This window comes from Thamnophis sirtalis, unplaced genomic scaffold (genome assembly GCF_051295495.1).
Source record: "Thamnophis sirtalis isolate CommonGarterSnake01/CBP01778 unplaced genomic scaffold, rThaSir2_p1.2 scaffold_2, whole genome shotgun sequence".
Classification (NCBI taxonomy): Eukaryota; Metazoa; Chordata; class Lepidosauria; order Squamata; family Natricidae; genus Thamnophis; species Thamnophis sirtalis.
The window spans coordinates 146,539,602-146,566,503 of record NW_028261382.1 but is presented as its reverse complement, the minus strand read 5'-3'; the positions used below and the strand labels follow the sequence as shown (position 1 = coordinate 146,566,503).

At 38.2% G+C, this 26,902-nt stretch overlaps 1 long non-coding RNA gene across 1 annotated transcript in view; it reads left to right on the top strand.

The window, feature by feature from the left end:
* Positions 1–320: 320 nt before the first annotated feature.
* Positions 321–26,902, top strand: part of LOC148049222 (uncharacterized) — a 185,103-nt gene continuing 158,521 nt past the window's right edge. The window contains exons 1-2 of the long non-coding RNA XR_015695396.1: positions 321–393; positions 16,455–16,541. This is a non-coding gene — a long non-coding RNA (uncharacterized LOC148049222). The remainder of the gene's footprint in view (positions 394–16,454; positions 16,542–26,902) is intronic.

Here is a 26,902-nt window from a genome sequence, read left to right as displayed (position 1 = left end):
CAGGAAAACCTTGCTAAGAAAACTGCAGGAACCTAACTAGGTAAGCTCAGAGAATTTGATGCTATTGAACAGTTAAAAATAATGATGAAAATAAGATGAATGACAGCATATGATTTTGTTTCTATAAAAAAGTTGTTTTAAGAATACTAACTTGTATGTGTTTGTTGATCTATTATTTCTGAATTGCACTCTACTTTCATTTTCTGAAAAATAATACATGCTGAAGTTTAAGGTAAGGTAAAGGTTCCCCTAACACATATGTGCTAGTTGTTCCCGACTCTAGGGGGCAGTGCTCATCTCTGTTTCAATGCCGAAGAGCCACGTCTTCGTGGTCATGTGGCCAGCATGACTAAATGCCAAAGACACACAGAATGCTGTTACCTTCCCACAAAGGTAGTTCCTATTTTTCTACTTGCATTTTTACATGCTTTTTAACTGCTAGGTTGGCAGAAGCTGGGACAAGTAACGGGAGCTCACTCCGTTATGTGGCACTAGGGATTCGAACTGCTGACTTTTCTGATCGACAAGCTCAGCATCTTAGCCACTGAGCCACCACGTCTCCTTGCTGAACTTTATTTAGTGCCTATTGTTGCCAACTCATTGCCTAACAGAGTCTCTACTTCTTTTAATAGTTGAGTGGCAGGATGCAATTCAAGAGTGTAGTATGCCAAAAGAAACCATTGCAAAGGAATATCTTAGCAATACTTTATTGTTCTCCTAGACTGACCAGCTGCAGCTTCTTCAAAAATCAGTGCACATGATCATATTTGGCTCCATACAATGAATTATGTCTATACAGTTAGACCTTGGTTTACAATTGCAATTGGGACTAGATACATGTACTCATAAAGCGCAACATCATGGGACTGCACTGATTGACAACAGAGGTTCCTGCACATCTGGTTATCCATGTGAAGTGACGACTGCATAATTCATTAGATGTGAATCTCACATGACTTTGACTTCTGACCAGCTTCTCCATTGACTTCACTTGTGGGGAGCCAGCAGAGAATGTCAGAAATTGTGATTACATGATTGTGGCTCACTGCAAGGTTCTAATTGTGGATGCTGTGTACCTAAATCACAGTCGCATGACTTCAGGGATGCTGCAGTGGCTGAAACTTGAGAACCAGTTGTAAGTTAACCACATTTAGAACCATTGTAAATTTCAATAGATGATGAAAGAGTGTTGTAATTCGAGAAACACCTATAGTTTGTTTTCATTTCGTGAGCAAGACACTGTGGCCTGGATTCATGCATAATGCTCATGATTACATGTGTTTTTCATTTTTCATCAGTAGGCTTTCTCACTAAGCTAAATCAAAACCACACAAAATACGTTATGAGTGAGAGGTGTGTCTTTAATCACTCTTTCTTTCACCATAGCTATTTTCTATGTAAATACTAAACATAAAGGGATGCATTAAGGCTACCAGAAATGGATTACAAAGATCCAGATAGATGATAGCAAAGAGAAATAAATACGAATACTTTCTTTGGCAGCCATTTAGTAGGAGTGGAGATTATTGCAGCCCAGTTTTGACAGACCTAATTCTATAGACTTTTCGTGGTCAAGAGCAGGGGGTCTCCCAACTTGGCAACATTAAGACTTGTGGACTTCAATTCCCAGAATTCCCCAGCCATCATGATTGCTTGTGAAGTTGAAATCCACAAGTCTTAATATTGCCAAGTTTGGAGACATCTAGTCAGGAATAATAGAAGAGGTAATATGTGAGAAGCCCGTGCAGAAGAAAAAGTATTTATGATATATATGTGTTTTTAAATTGTTTCTTAGTACACTTTGCTCTCCTCTGATAGTTAAATATATTATAATGATATGTATGAATGACTTTGAGAGATGGGGCAAAGAGATGCTCAACTAAAAGATGATCAAGCTATTGTAATGTAGTTTTGCAATAAAGTAGAATTAGTTTATGTTTTTGTGTTACCTATCTTGTCTACGTGGTAAGGTTGACACATATTAAGTGAAGTCTGTGTTTGATTTCATATTTCCTGATCATAGTGGGAGGCTCTCCTGCAACTCTGTCTGGCCATGTAGTAGGATCTTCTTTAACCTTCATTAAGTTATAACCACTTCTGTCCTTTCAGAAAAATCTTGAGATCATTAAATCTCCAGAGAAGCAAATATTTTTCTAAATCCAGGGGGGAAGACTGCTGCTTTATTATCATTATTTTATTTATTCATGAGTTGCAGTTCTCTTTTACAGTGTATTCTTTAGATAGCTGGGCTTTAGATGCACGCACACACACACACACACACACACACACACACACACACACACAGAGTGACATCATGACTATTCTATATTCTGAAGTTCATTTGGGTGACTTATTTTTAATATGGTTTACCTTTTTAAAAGTTTCATATGATGATGTTAATCATATTGTAATTATCATATTCTACTATTATAGGAAAAAATGATAATCACTAAAGACAAATGTTCACCCAATAGTACAATAAGAATTGTTCAGCTAAAGTGATATGGTGTATTTGAAAGGGAACCAGGAAGGGAGGGAGAGATGGTGGGCGGGAGGAACGGTGGGCGGGTGGATGGATAGATGGATGAATGGGAGGGAGGGAGGGAGGGAGGAAGGAAGGAAGGAAGGAAGGAAGGAAGGAAGGAAGGAAGGAAGGAAAAAAATAGACACTATGGGATGGAGATAAGGGTTATCATGCATCCATAATATGCTTGAGAAGAATCATAATATTCCCAAATTTCCTCTTCACCTATCACAAAAAATAATACAAAATATAAGATAATAAAAGTTGCTCTGACTTACAGCAGAGTGGACTATTTCTGGAACACTAATTCTAGTCTTAGTAGTTATTATTCTTAGGTTCTTTTGTTTATTTCCAGTCAATTCTAAAATCAGGTTGAAATAAATATAAACATTGGTGCTGGCTATATTTTTTGGATATTATTTGGATAAACTGAACTAGGCAGCTGGGCTAACCTTGCAAATTTTGCAAAATGCATTGTGTCCAACTTTGACTGGCAGAATGTTACTGTAGGATAGATAAGGCTTTTCTGATGTTTTTAATTGCTATTGATTTGTTGTGGTGCAATGTGTCTTCTATTAGATCAGTTTTCATTTTGCCAAAGTACATGTGGCAGAGACATCAGTTTGTATCAGAAGGAAATAGGCAGCCTTTCTGAAAGCATGTGAAAAACAGTTCTTTCTTATGTACAACTCAGTAGTAGAGGACAGACTTTGCAACCAAATTCTTCATCTTTAGATATTAAAAATTCTAGTAAAATTGTTTTAATTTTATTTTATCCAGCCTCAGATTGATTACAATTTACATTTCTTTTGTTTAAAAAAAAGAAACTACAGTAATTTCCAACATTATACATTAACTAAAGAGTAACATAAATGTATTACTAAAATAAAAATTGTCTCTCTGAAGGACTCAAGGCCAGGAGACAATTCTATTCTAGATGTAAGAATCTGACTACTATGAGGCCAATCTGACTACTATGCCAGCAAAGTAAGGTGGCCACTGCAGAGAGTGCTTTAAAAATTGCTTCTTGTTTTGCTTATTATAGTTCTGTAATGTTGCTTTGTGATTTTTAGTTTCAATATTAAAATAATTCAATTCAGTGCCTCAAGTGAGAGAAGAGAAGTCAGCTGTAGAGTTGACATTTATTGATTGGTCTCAGGCAAGAAAGAGACTCTCAAGCCTGTTGTCCATAAAGCATCTTAATACAATTATCCCTTTTCCAACATTCATCAGAATAGTTATATATCATTCCAGAATGCTATGCTTCTGGAGTCTCAGTTGATGCTTAATTGATAGGATTTGAAGCATGCCCCTCTTCCACCAGATTTTTCTAGAAGGTCTAAAATTATCTGAGATAACTGGTCCATTAGATCAGGCATCTCCAATCTTGGCAACTTTAAGCCTGCAGGACTTCAACTCCCAGAATTCCCCAGCTGGAAAATTCTGGGAGTTGAAGTTTTCCAGGCTTAAAGTTGCCAAGGTTGGAGACCTCTGCCTTAGATGACAAGGCCTTATGACATCTTGAATTGTGCCTGGAAGCTAACTGACTTGGCTGCAATGCTACATGGGCATATTGTGGCAGGCCCATTTCTGCCTCCTTTTTGTAGCTCCCAAATAATTTTCAAGGACAACTAATGTGGATATTATTCCATAATATCCAATCATTAGCAGCATCCCTTGGGATATGTGTATCTAAGAATAAGCCAGATGACAGATACATCACAGTGTAAGCCCTTTGCCATTTGAATGTGTAAATAATGCTGATATAGATACAAAAGAGGCAGGTCTTGTATTATAATAGCCCAACTGTCTTCTTGTTGATTTTGAACAGCCCACTTACCCTAAATTGCCATTGATCATAAACATACAAAACTTCCTCTCCTAGAGCAAGGTGGTTTTGCATAATAAAGAGCCATGATCCTTCTACACTGGATCCTACTCAGAAATCTTAAACAGATCCTACTACATAAGCTGCCACTCAGATGTACAGATTATTTATTGTTCTAAGCCACATTATAAACTGCCATATGATTCAGTGATGCAGACATCTATTTAGTAAATTTTCATTGACAGTGCAAGCTACCTACAGTATATAATCCCAGAGTAAACCCACATTCATTAATGCTGATAACGTTACCTAGTTGGGCAATGAAATGTCTGCAAAAAACAAACAAAACCCAAGCTCAGAGAGCACTAAGAACACATGTTTTTTTTTTTTTAGTTTTAATAGGAACTGATACAGTTTATACTTGCCAAGCTTACATATAAATTTGAATTCATTTATTTAAGGAAACCTACTGTATATTCCAAAATATTTTGTTTACCACTGTACTGCATATCCTGGGGGATAACCCCACATGAATGCTTAATACTAAGGAAAATAGCTGACAGAAATGGAAATATTAATAAAATGCATAACTACATGCAGAATAACGTGTAAATCAAATGTGTATAATAGGATAAATGCACCAGAATGTGTGTATGAATGTGTGAATTCAACTACATTTAAACCTGATATGGAAGTAAAACAAAATTAGAAAAAGAAAAACTACTTGAAGCCATTTGTGGCAGATTTGCCCACCCCAACCACAGGTAGGACATAATGTTGATAAGCATCACATGGAAGGTGACCAGATTTTCAGACTGGTAAAGAGGGACACCTTTGACCGGGGGTGGGTGGGGTGGGGGGTGATTAAAAATTTTATACGGAGCAACAAAATTTTCATAAAACGCAAAAATAGTATTGTAATATTTTTTTTATTTCAACATAACTACAATTTACAAATATAAATTGTAACTGTTGCCAAACATCAAAATTTTGATCACGTGACCATGAGGATGCTGCAATGGTCGCTAAGTGTGAAAATGGTCGCTAAGTGTGAAAAATGGTCATCGGTCACTTTTTTCAATGCCATTGTAACTTTGGTCACTATACCACCTTTCTTGCCACAGTTCTTAAGTGAATAACTGCAGCTGATAAGTTAGTAACATAAGTGAATCTGGTTTCCCCATTTGACTTTGTCAAAAGGTGATTATATGACCCCAGAACACTGAAACCATCATAAATACGAATCTGTTGCCAAACATCAAAATTTTGATCGTGTGACCATGAGGATTCTGCAATGGTCGCTAAGTGTGAAAAATGGTCATCAGTCACTTTTTTCAATGCCATTGTAACTTTGGTCACTAAGCCCATATACCACCTTTCTTGCCACAGTTCTTAAGTGAATAACTGCAGCTGGTATTTTGTATTTTGGATAGAATCTTTTTTTTAAATAGCCTAAGACAGTTTAAAAAAAAAGAATCCACACAGAATAAATTGAAGTAAAACATTTCAAACTATTCTTTCTATGCACAATATATTTCAAAGTATTGTGCATAGAATTTTTAAACATGGTTTCACTTCAATTTATTTTGGATAGAATCTTTTTTAAATAGCCTAGACAATTTAAAAAAAGAATCCACACAGAATTTTAAAAAATCCTATCCACAATAAATAAAATATTATTTTAAAATACATTAAAAAATAAAAGAAAAAAACCCAGCTCACTTACCAGCAGGCTTGCATTCCAAGTCAACCCAGAATGATGTAGATGTTAATACAAAGAACTGAGCAAATTGAAATGGTGAAATTAGTCAGGGAAATATTTTTCAAAGAAACTTTGCCACCATTTTTTGTACACGAGACCTCCAATCTCCGTGACCCTCCCCTCCGGAAAATCCAGTAAGTAACACTCGCGACCTCTCTAGCCACATGTTTCCTGGAGCTCTATGGTAGTTGGTCATTTTTTCTTATAAAATGAGGTAAAGGGGGCGTGGGGGGGTCTGTTTTGTTGCTTTAATGTTTTAATATCTTCAGTGAACATACTGAGACAGAGAGAGAGAGAGGGATTAGACAGGGTGTCTTTTTTCTTGTCCCGGTTAGGATTTCTTAAGCAAATCCACTGGGCTTTCAACATGAAGCCAGAAAATCGGGACTTTTTAAAAACGGCCCGGGACACGGGACAAATTGTTATAAAGTGTGATTGTCCCACTGAAATCGGGACGTCTGGTCACCTTAATCATATGCCTTTTATATCCATTATCTGTTAATTAGCTATTGACTACCTTAGAGTAGGGTGAATCCACTAGATGACATGGCACATAGTCAACAAATAAGGTTTATCCTATATAAACAAACTATAATTTTTGTTGTCACATTCCATGCATTTCAAATAAAGCTTCTAAAAGAGAACTTTTCAGAATCTTGAATGCAGAAAGAGTTAACTATGTAAGTGTACCCCAGACATCAATCCTTTATGCATTTGATATTATACCAAAGCAGACCAAAACAATCCCTGCTTCTCTGTAAACTGTTCTGTAAGCCATTCCCAATGCCCATATAACTGTTTTTTCCCCTCTACTGTCCTCACCAGCCACGGATAAAATGGGGCAACAATATGGCAGGAGGATAGGTAGGACTGTGTAGCTGTAGCACTTATACTTATTCATGGTGCTTCCCAGCCTTCTCTAAGCAGTTTCCAGAACCAGCATATATTGCCCCCAACAATCTGGGTCCTCATTTTCACAGAAGCTGAATCAATCTTGAGCTGGTCAGGATCGAACTGCGGACAGTTGACAGAATTAGCCTGCAATGCTGCATTTTAGCCACTGTATCACCGGCTCTCAATAGTTCTGCATATTTAAACTATTGAAGGATGAGGTTTCAAAGAATGCTTCAAAGCCTTCTTTTCACTTCTAGTAAACCCTGAAGTGTATTCAGTAAAGATACAAAAGGAGAGAGACAAAACACCATAGAAAAATATTCTTGTGAGAATATTCTACTAGCCATAAACTATAGATGAACATTTATCTGGTTTACTTGAGCCCAAGCTTCCCATGGTTTATGATGCATTGCTAAAAGTGGCCAATATATGGCATAGCAGTTTGCACTTAGCAGCAGGGATCTCCCTGATCTCAGTAGATCCTAGGGCTCAACTCTCCATGTTTTGGATCATTCTTATGTGATCCATATATTTGGATATCTGTTTGTTTTTAGTTGATTTAGAGAATTGTTTTAATTAATTTCAAAAATGGTTGATGCAAAAATTTCTGCAGTTTTATTTTTCCTTCCCTTCTTTTTTCAGCTATCTATGCATATGAGCATTTACAAACACTAATTAAAATTATACATGTTCATGTGTTCAAATCAAGATTCCTTTGTGTTCAGTGCTTTAATAAATGCAGATAAATTGGATATAACTTGCAAGTGGGAAAAATCTGAAAAATAAAAATTGCAAAAAAGCTGACTATGGAAAGTGGTGGAAATGTCTGTGGGTCTTATAGAGCAAATGCTACCAAAGCCCCGCCCACCCACCAGCCCCCACCCATTAGTCTCAATGATCAATTTGCCTCCTTGCAGCAAACAGCAAACAGCTTGGTGTCAGACCTGGAAGCCATCTTTTAACTTTAGGACTTCAGGCCTGTCACATTTTCTACCATCAGAAAATATGACATTTCTAATAAAATGGACCTTTGAGGAAACTCAAGCCTTAGAGTCTTCTTTCATTAGGGGTGTTACTTGGAACTGATACCTAGTCAGCTTCTGCACAGCTTGATTTAGCACGAGCAACTGATGGGCAGTTGGATTGGCTTCCCAGAATATCGCCGATCAGTTCCAGGCTGTGGGGATCACCATCTCTCATCCTTGCCATCGTCGCCCATCTTCACTGCCACCTATTGCCACTGCCACATGCCCCATTTTTGGCCACTGCACATCCCATTTTCGCCCTCCACGCATCCCATATTCGGCCTCTGCATGCCCCATTTTTGGCCTCTGCATGCCCCATTTTTGGCCTCTGCATGCCTCATTTTCAGCCTCCATGTGTCCCATTTTATGACCCCCGCGCATCCCATTGATGTCCATTCCAGGTGGCGGGGATCGCCACTGCCTCCTATCGTGGCACCGAAATTCTAATTTGATATATTGGCCTCATCCTTTTCTCTTTTTTTAACTAAATAAAAAAGGGACACAAAGGTATTTTTAAAATTGCTAAATAATCAAAACAAAATGTAAACATATGTCAAATGTGAATTTATAGACATATATTACATCAATAAATTAAGTCCTTGGTTCCATACAGTCATCCATAGTTAATCTATATCACTGATCCTGCAAATATTGAATATTTGAAGGCATGTTTGTGTTTCTGAAGCTGAAAAATACATCTTTCAGTTGCTTTGTCCAGTAGTTTACTCTCATGTGACAGTGATAGAACATAAACTTCTGAAAATATACAGCTGCTTAACATATGCAATTGCTTCTTACTGAAATCAAGCAACAGATTTAAATAAAGTATTAATTTCACTGAATCTCCAACAGCATAAATACAAAGAATTCCTTGTTAAAATATTTCTTACTGAAAAATGATTTTTAAAATTTTCTTTTTCCCCGTTGGTTAACTAAGTCATACAAGCACAAGAAAAAGGTATTCACACATATACACACATACTTAAAAAGATTTTAAGAAATTAGAAAAGCAAAACAAACAAATATGATAAAAAATAGATACTTCCCCCCCCCTCCCATTTCCCTCCAGACATCAACTGCTACTTGGATATTTTTATACTTTCTTTGGGACTCATTGGGATTACTCATTATTTCTATTTATAAAATGGCTTTACTTTTTTTTCACAAACCATATTTTAAGTGTCTTTCTGTGTAATATATTCTATCTATAACAATGACGGTGAACCTTTTCATCACTGAGTACCCAAACTGGAATACGTGTGCACGCCGCAGCCCCGGAAACTCAAAGACCAGATGGCCAGTGCCACCTGGTCTTCTGGTTTCTGGCACACACATGTGTGTTAGCTAGCTGTCTTCACACGTGCCAGAGCATTGGAAACCCAAAGACCAGGTTGTCTTTGGGTTTCCGGGGGCCCGGCACGCGTGAAGATCAGCTGGCTGGCATGCATGCCCATGCCGGAAACCAGAAGGGCAGCTGGCAATGGCGTGCATGCCCACAGAGAGGGCTCTGAGTGTCACCTCTGGCACGTGTGCCATAGGTTCATCATGAAGGATCTATGAGAACCATTCCTATAGTTAATGTCTCTCATTTGTTTTTCCATTGCCGTGTTTTTTTCAATTTTAGTCTTTCATTCCTATACTGAGGGCAAGTTTTCCAATGTAGTGCCAGATTGATTTTTGCCACTTCACCATATATTTTCATAAATTATCTTTTTCATTTATATTTGTTGGGATGGTACTTAATAAAAGTTCTGGTGGTTTTAATTCAAGTTTTATTTTCAGAATATTTTGGTGTATTTCTTTCCAATAATTTTGAGAGAGTTTTTACATGACCACCACATGTAATAAAATGTTCTTTCTTTTTATCAATATATTACTGTGTTATGAATTATCCAATTAGGCAAATGTTGATGGAATTATAAAACATATTTCCTTGAACTGCGAGATGGTTAGCATATACATTTAATAAATAAATAAAGCCAAAGAATTTTTACTGGTATTTAGTTGTATTAGGGGCAACCAGGAAAAAATAACTGTCTGTTGATTGTCCACAAATTAATTTTCAAGGGAGAAGATGGTCCATGATTGAACACCACCAGATTTTTAAATAAAATTTAAAATGATGCAAAATCGGAGGAGTTACCTTTTACTGGATTAGATTAAAAACCTATCTACCTTAATTTAGTCAGCTTTGATTAGTAGCAACTTTCTAGCATAAGAGTTTGCCTCCAAGAATGTGTATGCATATAATGGAATCCCAGCATTCATTCTAGCATAACAATTTATTGCCAAGAATGTATCAGAGGTGGTATTCAGCAGGTTCTGACCACATCTGGAGAACCAGTAGTGGAAATTTTGAATAGTTCAGAGAACCAGTAAATACCACCTCTGACTGGCCCTGCTCCCATCTATTGTCTGCCTCCCAAGTCCCATCTGATTGGGAGGAAATGAGGATTTTGCAGTAACCTTCCCCTGGAGTGGGGAGGGAATGGAGATTTCACGGTATCCTTCCCCTGCCTCGCCCACCAAGCCATACCACCTCACCAGGCCATGCCCACAGAACAGGTAGAAAAAAAATTGAATCCCACAACTGGAATGTATACACATATAATGGGATCCTATCATTCAAGATCTCATTACAGAGAAGGCTTTTCCAACATTCATAGATAATGTTGAAATATCATAGAGAGGCCAATAAATGTTGAAAGAGGATGGCCAAGAAACACATGTATAGAAAATTGAAAGGAACTCTATCCTAGAACTGTAATGAGCATGCAATTAATATCTACATGAATCTGCTTAGTTATTGAGGTCATGTCCATCTGAATATGTTTGTTATGTTTTATTTGTCATTGGGGGAACAAGGAGAAAGCCTTCTTAATAATCCTATTCAGGCTATGGAAGTCTTCCTTAAGACCACATCTTGTGCCCTTGTTCTTGGCACATAGAACATAGAATGGGAGAATGTCAGCCAATGTAGTGCCCATTGACCTTTCTTCCTGTAAAGAATTTTGCTATTCCCTATTTTTTTTAAAAAAAAATGTGTATTTATTGCTAAACATGCTAGCTTGCCAACCTTTTTCTCATTAAATCCTCTGTTTCCAAACCTTTGCTATCTAACCACTGATTTCCTCTGAATATCCCCATGAATTGAGAAATAGTCTGAAACAGTTTCTTCAATATGATTTACAAGGTCATCCAAACAAAGTGGTAACTGAAATTTTACTACCTGTCTCTATTATACTGCTTCATCTCTTCTCCAGGGCATGATTCATGTATCTTTATCCTGCCTTTTTCTTTGCTGCAAAACCTGGAGAAGAGTCAACAGACAATAAGACAACATATCTTATGTTGACAGCTCTATCTATTGCCAGAACAAGGGGTGGCAGTTGCCTTTGGTGGGGGACAGATTCAGAGCAAGTAGAGATGCTATGAACTTCTCTGATTATCTGAAGAGAGGGAGAATGGAAGGGCTGAGTTCTGTTGATACTATTTGCTGCAGCATTTAATCTTCTCTCAGTCTGGCTGTCCATATTATAGCATACAACTCTGGTAACTAACAACAGTGATAAACAGCAGTTTGGGTTGTTTTAATTCTTGATTAGGAGTTGCCCAGAGTTTGGTATAAGTTGGAAGGCTATATAAATGTTTTAAATAAATAAAAAATCCACAAACAATAAAATCAATATAAAAAGAACTGAAAGAAAAATAAAATAAAAATAAGAAAAAAACAGACATCTAACCCATAACAATGTTCCTTTATTGACTTTAGTGGCTCAATGCTTGGAGCTGCTACAGAAAAGGCATGCCACCTAGATCCCACTGGATAACATTTCAAGGAAAGGTTCTGGAGCATCCTTGCTCTATACACTCTAATGGAATGGGCTCAAGGAGAAGCAGTCCTGCAAATAGCCTGGACCTGTGCTATGACTAGCACCTCCAATTGCACCCATGAAGAAATTGGGACCAGTGCAGCTTGCACAGCAATGGTGCAACATTGAGAGGTACCCATTATTTCATGACTGTCATATTTTGGACCAATTGCAATTTCTGGGTGGTTTTCCTTTTTTTTCTATGTTTTTATTTTGTTTTATTCAGAACAAAGTTAAAATACAAAGCTAAATAAAGTTCCAAGAAGACATATAAGAAAACACAAAACACAAAGCAATGAGAACATTAAAAAGGTGTATATAAAAAAACCCAACACATTATACACATATTATTCTTTCTAGTTGAATACTGATTAATATATTACTATAACATTAGTTCCCACCAAAACAGGCCCTCCCAAAACTTTAAACTACTGAATCTATTGACAACTTGTTGAACTGTTTTCTATAATTTATATTAGTGACAAAGTAATTAACAGGAAAAACAATAATAGTAAAACAGAACAAAATCAAAGTTTCAAAACTCTCTGTCAACAAATTGTTATTATAATCCATTCGTAGAAAATTTGCCACAGCATGTTAACTATCCTGGATGATCCCAAATAGATAGATCATCCTGGGTCAAAAATCCATGTTTGTTTGTTAATATACTTTCTTGTCAATTGTTTAATTAAATGTAGTAAATTTAGTCTCCAGAATAGGTCTATCTTCAAGTCAGACAGGGGGCAAACAATTTCTTTCAAAGGTAGCCCCATATAGAGTGCATTGCAATAGTCCAACTGGGAATTCACCAAGGCATGAGTGACCATGACCAATGTCTCCCAATGAGCACAATTGGTGCACAATGCATAACTGTGCAAAGACCTCCCTTAATCCCTGAGCAGGACCCATGAATCCAGGAGGACAACCAAACTGCCTACCAGCTTTGTCTGGGAAGTGTTATATATAATATGTCACCAAATTCTGAGAGAGGGGGGGAAAGAGAACCCAAAGACACTTTGTTTTGCTAGAGTTGAGCCATAACCAATTCTAGATTCTCACAGCATCCAGTCACTGGATCAGCACCAACCCAGAGTCACCTGTCCACCTGAGGTGGAGATATATGAGTATCATTAGCATACTGATGGTATTGCACCCTGCACTGATAGATAATCTTACCTAGTAATTTCATGGAAATGTTAAAGAGGAGTGATGAGAAACTCAATATTTGAGACACCCCATATTACAGAAATCTAGGACTGAACTGCTCCCCAACTCCAGCAACAACTGGTATTGGCAATGGAAGTAAGAAGATAACCACCACAAAATGGTGCCTCCCATTACCTGTAGCATGTCCAGAAGGATACCATGGTTGATTGTGTTGAAAGCCACCGAGGGATCCAAGAGAGCCAGAATGGATGTCACCTGCATCCTGAGCCCTACATATGTCCTACACAAGTGTGACAAATGCCTTTCAGATAGCAATTTATGTATGAACAATGCTTGAATCCAGACTGAAAAGGATCTAGATAATCTACTGCATCCAGGATCCTCTGTGGCTGAAAGCCAATTATCTTCTCATCAAACTTCCGCAGAAAGAAAGGATTGGATACTCAACAAAAGAAATCAAATGAGTTGAAAAATGGTCTTTTGAGGAGGGGATGTATCACTGCCTCCTTCAAGGCTGGCAGACCACCTCTTCGCTTAAAGAGGCATTAGCTGCCATTTGGATCCAACCACACTCCACCTCTTGGGAGTTCTTGACCAGCCAGGGGTGGGCACAGATTCAGAAGACAGGTGGCTGAGTTCACAGCTGCAGGGATCCATCTACTTCCTCAGGTATGACAAACCCTTCCATGAATATAATTCAGATGAGTCACTTCCAAAAGATCTACCTAGGTAGCATCCTATTCCAAGTGAAGTTGAGAAACTTTGTCTGATAGATGCTGATATTATTCTTCTCAGTGACCCTGTAACAGCTCCCATAGCTCCTCCTTCTCTAGGAGAGATATAATCCCCTGAAATAGAGCTGCTAGCCAGCTCTCTGTGGCCCCAATTAGACCTTTGCAACCCTTATTACTGCAAGATGTCCTCTACCCTGTGCTTGGTAGGCTTCACATTTCACCCCTTATCACATACTCATTCCAAGAAATGAACAGGGCTTTGGCCAAATCATGAATCAACATTTTGACACCAAGGTTAATCTATGCAACTGCAGTGTGTAAAGGATGTTTAACTCCCCCCTCCCCTTCTGCTATGCAATTTTTGTCTTTTGGTCTCAGCATTTTGTTTTTTTTATTACTGTGATTTTCCATTTTAGTTTAGGGATTTTAGTTTTTCTGTGCCGGTAAAAACAACAGATAAATTTTCTCTTCTGTTTTCTGTCTCTCTCACAAATAACCTGTTGAGAAGTATTTCATGGTTGGTGGACATTACAGACTGCATAGTCTGTATAGGTAATGCTTGTTTACTGACTTCTTCAGTTACCAACTGTTAGCAAATACAATAGTTATAAATGATATAGCAAATTGTAGTTGTAGTAAAAGAAAACATTTTACAACAAATGCATGCGTTTATGATCAAATCTTTGTGTCCAAAATCAATGCAAGCTAGAGTGTGAGTGAGAAGCACTGACATAGGTGCATGGGAGAACTTTATTTAAATAATATAGCAGCAACCAGCAATTTTCACTGCATCTCTCTCTCTGTCTCTGTCTCTGTCTCTCCGTCTCTGTCTGTCTCTCTCTCTCTCTGTCTCTCTCTCTCTCTCTCTGTCTCTGTCTCTGTCTCTCTCTGTCTCTTCCTCTCTCTCTTCTCCCACCTCCTTCCCTTCCCCTCCCTCAACCTCCTTCTTTCATTCTCCCGCTTATTTCACTGAATAGATTACAGTGGTTAAATGAGAATTGTCTGTATTTTAGAATTAATAGAACAATATAAAATATAGAATAGAATAACATATTGTTTATTGGCCAAGTGTGATTAGACACCCAAGGAATTAGTCTTGGGTGCATAAGCTCTTTACATACAAACAGCAAAGTGGTAAATCATAAGATACCAATAAGAGAAGGTAGTAAGGAAAGATGAGAAGGATAATATGGTAGTAATACAGTTCTACTACATGGATAAATATCCTTAGACATAAGACAGTGCTGTTGGAATTAGATATTCAGCTGAGTGATAGCACCGGGGGGGGGGGGGACTGTGCCTGTGTCTAATTGTTTTGGCATGCAATGCTCTAAAGTGGGATCCTGAGGGGAGGAGTTGAAACAATTTATGTCCAGGATGTGAGGGGTCTGTAGATATTTTCTCAGCCTTCTTGCTAACTTGTGCAGTATACAAGTCTTCAGTGGAAGGCAGGTTGGATGCAGTTGTTTCTTCTGCAGTCCTAACTATCTGTTTGTATCTATCCTGTTTGGATAGGACAAATGAGCCCTCATTTGACTTCTGACTTCTCTTTTGACTAAGGTGACCAGACGTCCTATTTTGGCGGGACAGTCACGATTTTGCACAATTTGTCCCGTGTCCCGTGGCATTCTTAAAATGTCCCAATTTTTGTGACCGGACCCGGAAGTAAGCCTGCCCCGCCCCCAGCCCTGTATATCTGTCCCGGCCAGACGGTATTTTGTCCCTTCTGTCTCCCCGTTGTGCAGAAAAGTAACTTTGGGAAGGTCCTTTGCTAGCAGGCAGGTTCTAGGATGCCTGCCGCAGGGGTGGGTCCCTCCTGGTTCACACCAGTTTGTGCAAACCGGATCGTCGGTAAACCCAGAAGTAATTAACTTCCGGGAACGCCAGTACCAGTCTGGCCCCTGTCGCTGCAAAGCGCCCTTTTGCTGGCGCGTCGCAGCTCGCTCGTTCATTCCCCCGCCCATCCGCACTAAGCCCAGCCTGTTTTTTCAAAAGGGTTTGTTGCCAAGCCACCTCGTTTCGCGCAGTTCACCTTTGCTTCGCCTTCAAGGAGCTTGCTGCTTCCCCTACAGGTAAGCAACCAAGCCCTGGCAGCAGGACTCAGGACTCTAGTGGCGGGACTTTGGGTGAGTGGTGGTGGCGGTAGCGGCTGTAGGAAGCCTGGTGGGGGCCAGTAGTGGCAGTACCGGCGGTAGCGGCGGTAGGAAGCCAGGTGGGGGGGCGGTAGCAGTGATAGAAATCTGGGTGGGAGGCGGTAGCGGTGGTAGCGGCGGTAGTAGCAGTAGGAAGCCAGGTGGGGGGCGGTAGCGGTGGTAGCGGTGGAAGCAGCCTAGCTTTCACGAGGGAAGGCCTCCAGGCCTTCCCTCGTGAAAGCCGCAGCCTCGTGTATGCCGTGCAGCTGCCTTCGGGTGGGGTGGGGTGGCGGCGGCCTCGCATATGCCACGCAGCCTCCTTCGGGTGGGGTGGCGGTGGCGGCCTAGCTTTCACTCCAGGCCTTCCCTCGCAAAAGCCACGGCCTCGGATACGCCACGCGGGCGCCTTCGGATGGTGGTGGGGCGGCGGTGGCCTAGATTTTGCAAGGGAAGCCCCCCACCCCGCCCCTCTAGCCTCGCCTGGCAACCTAAGTGACTCTAGCCTTGTCCCTCCAGTCCAGTGTCTTACCTGTTCCTGCTGCCTGCCATCGCGATGAGGATCCATCCATCTCATCAGAGTGCTGCTGATTCTGCCTGCTGCTGGTAAGTGACCCGGGTTTTTTCATTATTATTTTAATGTATTTTAAAATAATATTTTATTTAATGCATAGAATTTTTAAAAATAGTTTTACATAAAAGTGTTGAGTGTAAAATATTTTAAAATGGTTTACTTTAATTTATTTTGGTTAGAATCTTTTTTTAAATTGTCTTAGACTATTTAAAAAAAGATTCTATCCAAAATAAATTAAAATAAACCATTTTAAAATATTCTATACTCAATACTTTGAAATGTATTGTGCATAGAGGTTTTTATAATAGTTTTACATATCCCCCCCCCCCGCTCAATGATGTCCCTCTTTACCAATTTGAAAATTGGTAAATTTTCTGGTCACCTTACTTTTGATAATGGTAACTGCCAGAGTGACCAGAACAATTCCTGAGCTAAAATAGACCTGAAATAGATTGAGATGATGCTATCAGAAGCATTAACTCCTACTGGGAACTTTGCAATTTGGCTGTAATTCATTACAGAGTAATGAGGAAAGATATCTTCTGATCATAAGACCAAGGTCTCCTTAAATCAATACACGGTGTTTTGTATTCTTATAACCAAATGTGCTGTTTTGCCATTGAGCTATTGATTCCAGTGTGCTACACAAAAAAGACCCATTTCTTTCTATTTTGTACACATCTGGGCTGAATAAGAAATGCTGATAATATTCCAAAGTACATGATATGGGTCCCAATATGCATACTTTTTATGGGTTCCTATATGTCACTTTTTAATGTATTCCCTGACAAGCAAGTCCCACAGACTACAAAGTTATCTCTTGCCTTATCTGTCCTTCCATATATGGCAAAGCAATAAAAGACGAATAATGGCTTGCAGAGGCAATAAAGAGGCTCTAAATCCTTTAAACAAATGGTTACAATCTAATTGTCTCATCTGCTCATTGGCAATACAGTTTTATCTCAACAGAATACCATTGAACTTGTGGATTCTAGCTGTGACTTGTGGAGTCACAGCTAGGCTTTAAAGAGTGACAATAACTTTTATTTGCTATGGGTGATAAAACTACAGCCTCAACAACAGTCACAACACAAATCAAAAGAGTAGCTGAAGGGCAAGGTAATGGAAGATTGACAAATGCAAAACTTACATGTGCTAAAGTAATAAAGCAGTGGGAGAAAATTAGAAGCTGAAGATCCTACCTGTCTAAGAAACTGTACAAAAAAAAAGTTAGAGGGGAAAAAAGAAAAATGCCCCAAGCAAATTTTTACAAATCAAAATAACAAAATAAAATTACAAAATTTACAAAATTACAATACATATAAACAAAACCATATAAAATTCAATAGGCAATATGCCAATATAAGAATTTTTTAAAAATGACTGGAAATTAAATTTTGCAGTATGAATTTTCTTTTAAATATATATATATTGATCTCTCTGTAATGAGGATTCAGGTCTGAACCAGAGTTGGTATTCTACCGGTTCGGACCAGTTCACCCGAACCGGTAGCAGAAATTGCTGGTTGCCCCACCCACCTGCCCCAGCTCTATGGCATTCCATTTAGGCCCTTTTTTAGTGAAAAGCGCAGGCACAGAAGGCTTAGCATATGCACAGAAGTGACACCTACGAGTGAAGTGCGTGCACACTCACATTTGCGAACTGATAGAGAAGATAAGTAAATACCACCCCTGGTCTTGACATGTGATTGAAACAACATTGGTTGTTGCTGTGGATGATTTTTATTAATACCTGAATGGGGGAAGTTCTCCTTTTTCTGCCAGACTTTTCAATAGCCTTAGATATAATGAAGCATGGTGTCCTGTTTACAAGGTTTGGAATTTGGAAGAATCAGTAGTTATTTTCCTTTTATAGTGATTGATTCTGGTCAATGGGAATGGGAGAAAAGGGATCACCCAAACAGTTGTCCTTTTGTGGAATGCTGCATGGTCTGTTCTTTCCCCATATTTATGTGAAGGTCTGGAAGTTATATGTCAGAATGGGATATAATTAGTATATTCATTGTAGTCATAACCATATATCACTACTTGGGCTGCACAATATCTTAAGCAGTATTATACCAGTTGTAGCCTTACCTGCAGTATGACAACTTTGCAGTGAAAACTCATGCCCCTATCATTCCTATCTGGACTATAACCATATACTATACATGACACTCTTTTAAAATCATCCAGAATTTTCAGTTATTTCAGTGCATTTCTAGAATGCACTGCCCCAGTTGTTGATTGGAATATATCAGTATGAAAATAATACTGATGTTCCTAAAACTACCTTGTGCCATGGACAAAATGGCTAATGATCAGGAATTTAAAAAGTCCAGTTTGAAAATATCTGAAAAGTGACATTTTCCCCATTCTTGGGTTGGAAAGCCCAAACTTGTAACAGTTACAGGGACCATTTTTACTCTCAAGTGCATTTCTATGTGCCGCCTTTGGTCATTGAAGCTTTAAATGGCTTGGGCCCAATGCCTCCAAGACTATTTTTTTACATCAATCCTGTTACTTGTCCCACAGTACAACATGCTAATGAGCAATGTTCCCTCTAAGGTGTGCGGCCGCGCGGCCGCGCACATGGCAAGTAAACATTGTGCAGCAGTTTCCCACTGCTGCACAGTGTCGTTTGCTGGACACGGACTGCAGTCTCTGTACTTTGCAGAATGGCCGTGGAATCGTGAACGAAACCCCCTCCAACTAAACAGGAGTCTTGACAACATTTTTTTTTAAAGTTTGGGCGGAATTGGTGCAATTTATTATGCAGCCGCACCTGGGTGGTGCCGCCTGATTCTCTGAGCTTCGGACCTTTCAACAAAGCCTTTTCCCACCCTGCGCTGGGGGACTCGCTTGCGTGCAAGCTGGCGCTCCAAATGGAGCTGGGTCTGGTCGTCTCCTCCCTGCCTTTCCTTCCCTTTTTATGCCCTGTTTCGGACGTGCCGGCGCACATGCTGAGGACTCACCCGCTTAGATGTCGAGGTTGCTGCATGCTTAGCTGTGGTCGTATCTCCTCCTGTTTTTCCCCTCCCTCTTACATGCCCCCTTGGTGCAGCGGGCTACTGCTGGCAAAAAGAGTGGGGCAGACAACATTGCACAACTGGGTAAATTATAAACCACAGATTTTAATCCTATTTAATTTTTAATGGTATCAAATTTAGCTATAAAGTGGCCTTACCTACTTTTTTTCCCCTGGGCCTGCTAAATTCTGGTCCTTGGTGATACAATGAGTTAAATACATTCTGGCCTGGATTTCCTATTGTGCAATTTGTGTCATGGACTTAATCATTTTAAATTCCATAAAATGCCTGTACACATCCTTTCTGCCAAGAGATCAGAAAAAACAATGCTTGAATCTTCTGATATTTAAATGATTTATAATGTTATTTAGATATATAATTTGGATTACATTTGAAAGCTATGCATTGATTAAATACTATGGAATACAATCCTATGGCAGTTCTTTCTTTTTTGGTTTTAGAAAAGGATAATTGCCTTTTTAGCCAAGCTTTTTGAATTAGATTATGATGATATTAACACCAGTTTTTAAGTAGATTTCAATTTTTTTTAAAAATATTTTAGCTGCTTTGAATACCTTGGAGATGAAAAGATGGGGTATAAAACTTAAATAACAAAAAAATAGTACATTCATTTTGAAAAATAAATGCAATGCTTGATTAATTTCATATCTTTATTTAAAATAGTTTTGGCATGGCATATGGTTTTATCGATTCAGTTGGAAATGATGTGGATGTTGTATCTGATTCTGAGGTATATATATTGTTAAGTAACATAACATATAGCATATAGTCCAAACTTGCTAGACTATTTAATTGATCTTACTACTTTAAAGTGGGAGAGTTTCATGATAAATTATTTTATTACATTTATGTTGCATTTATATATTATATTTATTAAATTTATATTCCACATTATATATTTGTATTGTTATTTTAGTGTTTATTGTCAATTTTGATAGATATTATATTGATATAACAATACTGATTTTAGTCATACTAAATAACAATTACTGCTATTATTTATCAGCATTAAATATTTACAGTTTTTAATATTGAGTTAGTCATATTTTAGAATAATAGGATTATCTTTTAATAGGATAATTGGCAAAATCTAATTCAAATGTGATGGGTTGCATTCCAAAGGAATGTGAGAGGACAGGTTGCCTGCAAAATGCCAGGACCCAGGACCCTGTTGGTGCCATGTCTCTCTCTAGCCAGTCTAACAATGTAAAAGCTGAGCAGAGAGGCTTTTTTCCCCCCAGTGTGAGCGGAAAAGTATAGTGTTTGAGTGGCACATTTTCATGCCTGGCATTCATCAGGCTGAAACCTCACTCGCAATCGGTGCTTGACGCTTGGAATGTTGCGCAAATGTCCAGCAGACATGACAGCAGTTCAAACTGTTGCTCTCTTAGGTGCTCAGGCATGAAACTGTGCAGCACAAACACTATACTTTTCCCCGCACACTGAAAAAAAATTAGAGGGAACATTGCTAATAAGTTGTCCACTTTATGAAATAAGAGTAGTGTTGGCTCACAAGTATTGCTTTTCAGACAGTCCCTCGTTGCTTTTCTGTTGTTCTACCAATGCTTGGGAACAGCCTCTTGCAGAAATTCTATGAATCCCCATGCAGCTAGTTTTCTTTGCAAACAACACTGACTTGGAAGAAGCATTCTATCTATCAGTAGGACAATTTTCCTTTTTCTTGATGAGGTTGCAAATTTGATTTTTGTTATCTGTCTCACAACTGATCTGTGAGCTTAAATACTACAAGCCTCACTAGAGCACAAGCTGCTATTTCAATTTCGTTCATGTTTGCAACTAGTCAGCTCATTTCAACAGTAACTGCTTCTTCCCTTCCAAGTTAGTTTTTTAAGACATTCAAAATGCACTTTTAGTTAGCTTTAAGGTAGCAGAGAATAACAAATAAATACCATTTTTGTCTTAAGTTCTCTCTAGAGGCAGAGTAAACTCTCTTTTCAATGATAATAAACATAACACTAATTTTGTCTGTTTTAATTTCCCTTGATTGTTTCCAAATCATTGATCTGCATATCTGGCCACAGATAACATCCAGATTGGTAATTACAATGTGATGTGGGTGTGAATTGTTTGATGGCTCAGAAATGGGTATTGGAGAATGGTACAGCCTGATGGATAATGGTTATTAAGTGACTCATAGACCCCCTAAGTGGCCATCATCAAAATCTGAATATTTTATTTGTTAATCAATATGTAAATTCACTCTATGGTACAATTTTAGACAAATAGAGATAGATAGATAGATAGATAGATAGATAGATAGATAGATAGATAGATAGGTAGGTAGGTAGGTAGGTAGGTAGGTAGGTAGGTAGGTAGGTAGGCAGGCAGGCAGGCAGGCAGGCAGGCAGGCAGGCAGGCAGGCAGGCAGGCAGGCAGGCAGGCAGGCAGACAAATATAAACATTAGTACACACACACAGACACACACACACACAAAATCTGTGCCAAAGACATTGTATACGATTTATGTATGAACTATTTAAGTACCCAGGTTAGCATCAACAGTGGAGAGACATGTTAAAAGTTGTACTTTGCCAAAATATGATGATCACAGATTCCTCACAACAGTCTACTTGTTTCCCAACTCACTTTTATCTACAAAACCTCAACTGCTGCAACTTATACATTTACCCAACATAGATATTCTGGTCAACAGTCCCTCATTCACCAACACTTCTTTGGAAGGTTTTCTTTGTTTTCATCTTTCTTTCTGAGCTTCTTACACTTCTGTTTTCTTTGCATCAAATTTCTACCACTCAGCCTTGTGTCTCCATTTCTTACTTTAAATCAGGGGTATCAAACATAAGGCCAGGAGCCAGATCCAGCCCGCGGGGTGCTTAGATCTGGTCACAGGGCCACCCTGAAAACAGCAAAGGACTGGCCTGCAGTGCCTCTGCTAGCAAAAACAGAGCTCAGGATGGCTGTGTGTGACTCTCCCAAGATCCATTTTCGCTGGCAGAGGGTTGCAGGAGGCCATCACAGTTGAAAACAGAGCTTGTGAGGGCTGTGGGGGGCACTCCAACTCTGTTTTTGCAGGCAGAGGGTTGCAGGATGCTGTCGCAGCCGAAATGGAGCTCGGGAGCCTGCTTTTGCTGGCAGAGTGCTCGGGCCACCATAAGCGCCCTCCACACGAGTGATGTTGAGTTGGCCACATCCACCTTGACCATGCCCTTCCCAGGCCCCCAAGGTCAAGCACAGCCCTAATGCAGCTGTTAATGAAATCAAGTTTGACACCCCTGCTTTAAATGCATTTTGCCTCTTCAGCCAAAACCTTTTCTCTTTCCTGGTCTAGGACTATTGTTTATTCTCTGTTGACTGTAACTACAAGTTTGAGCTTCCCAACCCAAAATGGAGAAATGTCACTTTTCAGATATTTTCAGACTGGACTTTTGTTATTCCTGATCATTAGTCATGTTGGCAAGGAGGTTACGGATGAAAGTATCTTCAAGACCACATATTTTCCCCTCTTGGCTTAAGCCACTTGTGTTTCAATTTCCTCTGCACTATTTATTAACATTCTGTCACCTACATTTCCTTTTTTCCAAACAGTTAGAATATTTATAAACTGATAATATATAATACTCTTTCATGGAAAGGGCTCATAGATAACAGCCTGATTTCAATGTATTATATATACACACCTGAAGTAGGCATATCTGTAATCATTTTAATCAGGAAAGAAAATTAGGCAGCATCATGTGTTTGACCAATTACAATTAGGAAAGAAAAATGTATATTTCCAATTACACATTACAGATTTTTTTCTAAACAAATAAATATGAGAGCTTATGATATGTTTTAAATGTTCAGTAATCAGAGGAAAATGCATTTAATAAATGTTGCATTATGAATTACTCATTAAGCTTTTCTATGGAAGATTAAAATAAAATTCTTGACAGTCTTTTTGGGTAATAACAACATGCAACATAATAGTATCTGCAGTAGTTATTAGACTTTTAAAAACTCCTTTACTTATGCTTAGGAGTTCACAGAATGAGGGCCTTGATGTTACTGAACTGCATTGATTTTTGGAAGACAGAGCCAAAGATGTAAATATGCTGTATGACATGACGAATTTGGCTACCAAGAACCATACAACTTTTTAAAAAAGAAAATTATTGATTAAATTGTATTTAATGAAATTGTAATGGTGAGAGTAATAGGATGGCATTGCTGAGTTTAACTAGGATTTCTACAGCCTTTTTTGTCGGGGATAGGGTGGGAAATTGTGAACATATCAAACTTGAACAAAGTTTTGCAAATTTATTTTTTGTAGAAAATAGTGGGAATATGTTTTTCTATTCTTGGATGATCATATTGGAAAATAGTGGGAATGTGTGTTTCTATTCTTGGATGATCATATTGGATGATCATATTGGATGTGACTGGACCACATTAGTTAATGCAGTTGGGATATCTTCATGCTACCACAAAAACTTGAAAAGTTAATGCAAAGGGGGAGGTTAAAAAAAGGAAAAATGAAGGAAAAACAAGGAAGGAAAAGAGGAAATTCAGAAACCTAAGAAGGGAGATAAAGAAGGAAGAGCCCAAATTGTGAAGAGCAGTACAGTTATTTAGTTTCAAAGATGTATCCACAATTGTTACTATTTTGTCTTTCATTGCACAGCCTTCTCTCCAGATGAATGCACTCTTCTGATTTCCCATACTTTAATTAAATCTCAAGAAAGAGTTTCTGAAAGAACTACAACTGTCAGAACTAAATTTGAATTTTTTTTGGAAAGTTTCTTATTCACCTGGAGAAATTTGGAAAAAATGAGCTTTTTGTGAGCTGCCTTTGAAGACTACTAGAAACAGAAGCTGGGACAGTGCAGGCAGTGATGGGGATGGAAAAATGCATCTACATAACTTCACTGAACTGCAAGCTGCATTTGTTTCCATTTAGCTTTCAGGTGTAATTCAAAGTTCTCGTAAAATACTATAAAGCCCTTCAAGACAAAGGATCTGGGCTGTTGAGGAGCCCTATCTCTTCTGCCTGCTCTATTCAATCAGAAAGAATGACCATGTTCCATGTCCATTTATCAGACAATGTCATCTGATAGAACCTAGGATGCAGACCTTATCTGTTATGGTGACTGCCATCTGGAATAGCATTTTCCCTCCCCAGAATCCACAGGACTCCTATCTTTAAAAAAAATCATTGAAAACATGAATTTTATTTCAATCTTAGGATAATGGGACATGTCATTTGGGGGATTCAATAATAGCAATAGCAGTAGACTTATATACCGCTTCATAGGGCTTTCAGCCCTCTCTAAGCGGTTTACAGAGAGTCAGCATATTGCCCCCAACAATCTGGGTACAATGAATACCAAATAAGATGATGAATACTAAACATGATTAAACTAGTAATGTACTGCCTACTGGTGGTCAATATATGTAAACTGAATGTTTTCTTCCAGGGCATTCAGTATCTTTTTTGTTGTTGTTTTCAATAGCTTTTAACATTGTATGCCAAAAGTCTTATAGATTTTGATGGCCTACTAAAAATTAAATCGGTCAGTCAGTCCTTCTCCAATTTGTCGTTCCATAAATATGGAGGGCAATACTGAAAGATTAGTTGAGTCTAGCTCTAATATAAATACTATGGAGTGCAGTGTAAGTTGAGACTTTGTATAAGCAAGTATATGTTTCCCTCCCCCCCCCAAAAAAAAATCTTGACAAATTTGGTTTATGTAAAATAATTTTTGATAAATTCCCCCCACCAAGGTTTCAAACTATATGCTATTACTTGGCTTTCAGATGTACGAGGACATAAATACCATCTAGAGAATGTATTATTTTTCAATTCACAAAATTCAAGAATACATCTGCTATGGCTGTCCAGCTCACTATCAACCAAGTTTATACATGTGAGGTTGCAATTTATGCAGATCATTAACCTAATAATTGTAAGACAGCATAGTGGAACCCCTGGACCAAAAAGATGGAGACTGAACATTCTATTATTACAAGAAGATATTAAATTGAAATGTCAACATGAATTAAAGTGCATCTTCCTTACCAATTTAACCTCTAATATGTCCTTATCCATGGGGTTCTAGTAAAACATTTTTGAGAGGACTTTTATTTATTTGGCTTCAAATATAAAGTGATATATAGAAACAAAAATGATATATTGATGAATGAATTGAAGCAATTAGAATGAAGATATGAGCAGAACCCAATTTTGGATTTTGAAGAAAAGGTTAAAGTGATTTATAATCATTTGGAATGAATAGAAGTAAATGAATCTTACAAGAAGATGCATTTTTCCCTAACAGAAATACTTTGAGAAAGCTAATAATCCTGACAATCTGTTAGTCCATATCTATCCGCTGTGAGGAAACAAGAGAAAAAAAATACAATTTCCATTTGGAATGAGGAAGATTATGTTTCAGTCTCAGAGGACATGAGCCAATTTAGTAAATTGAGAGTATTCCTCTCAATTATTTAGAAAGTAGACATCAAATTTTGAGAACATCCAAGAATACTTAAACATAACACAGATTAATAAAGTTATAGGTCCACAAAAGAAAGTGCTCAGCGAAACGAAGTAAGTCAACTTAAACAAATTTCCAGGACCTGGTGACTTTTTCTTATAATATATTATAAGACCTTTGCAAGAAACCTTGATTATAACATTAAGGTTTGAAGGTTTGAAGGTTTATTAACATTTATAGGCCGCCCTTTTCCCTGAGGGGACTCAGGGCGGCTTACATAAGATCAGGGGAGGGAAATACAAACAGTAACGTAGACAAACATAGAATAAAATAATGAGCAACATTCATTCATCATTCGGGAGGGGCGATTATCTTTGTCCCCAGGCCTGATGGGCTAGCCAGGTCTTAAGGGCTATGCGGAAGGCCTGGATGGTGGTGAGAGTACGAATCTCCACAGGGAGCTCGTTCCAAATTAACCAAGGTATTCAGTGAAAAATGATATACTTCCTTCCTTATGGCAAGAGGCATTTATTTCTTGGATTTATAAAGAGAGGAATGGTTCAGTTCATCCAAAATCACATTTTCTAGTCTCTCTAGGAATGTTGATTACTATCTATTTATGGCAATACATGCAAAGAGATTAAATTGCATTTTTACAATTTAATACATGATCAGATCAGATTTGTCCTGAAGTGATACATGAGAGACAATATCAGCAATTTTTTGAATTCTGCTGACAATATAAAATAGAAAAATATGAAAGTGGCTATGATGTTCCAAAGTAAGTTTTTGATTATTTGGAATGGCCTTTCGTTATCATGAGATTTATTGTGGCTCATTTTTTAAAAACATAGATGGGTTATTTTAAAAAATCTCCCCCACACA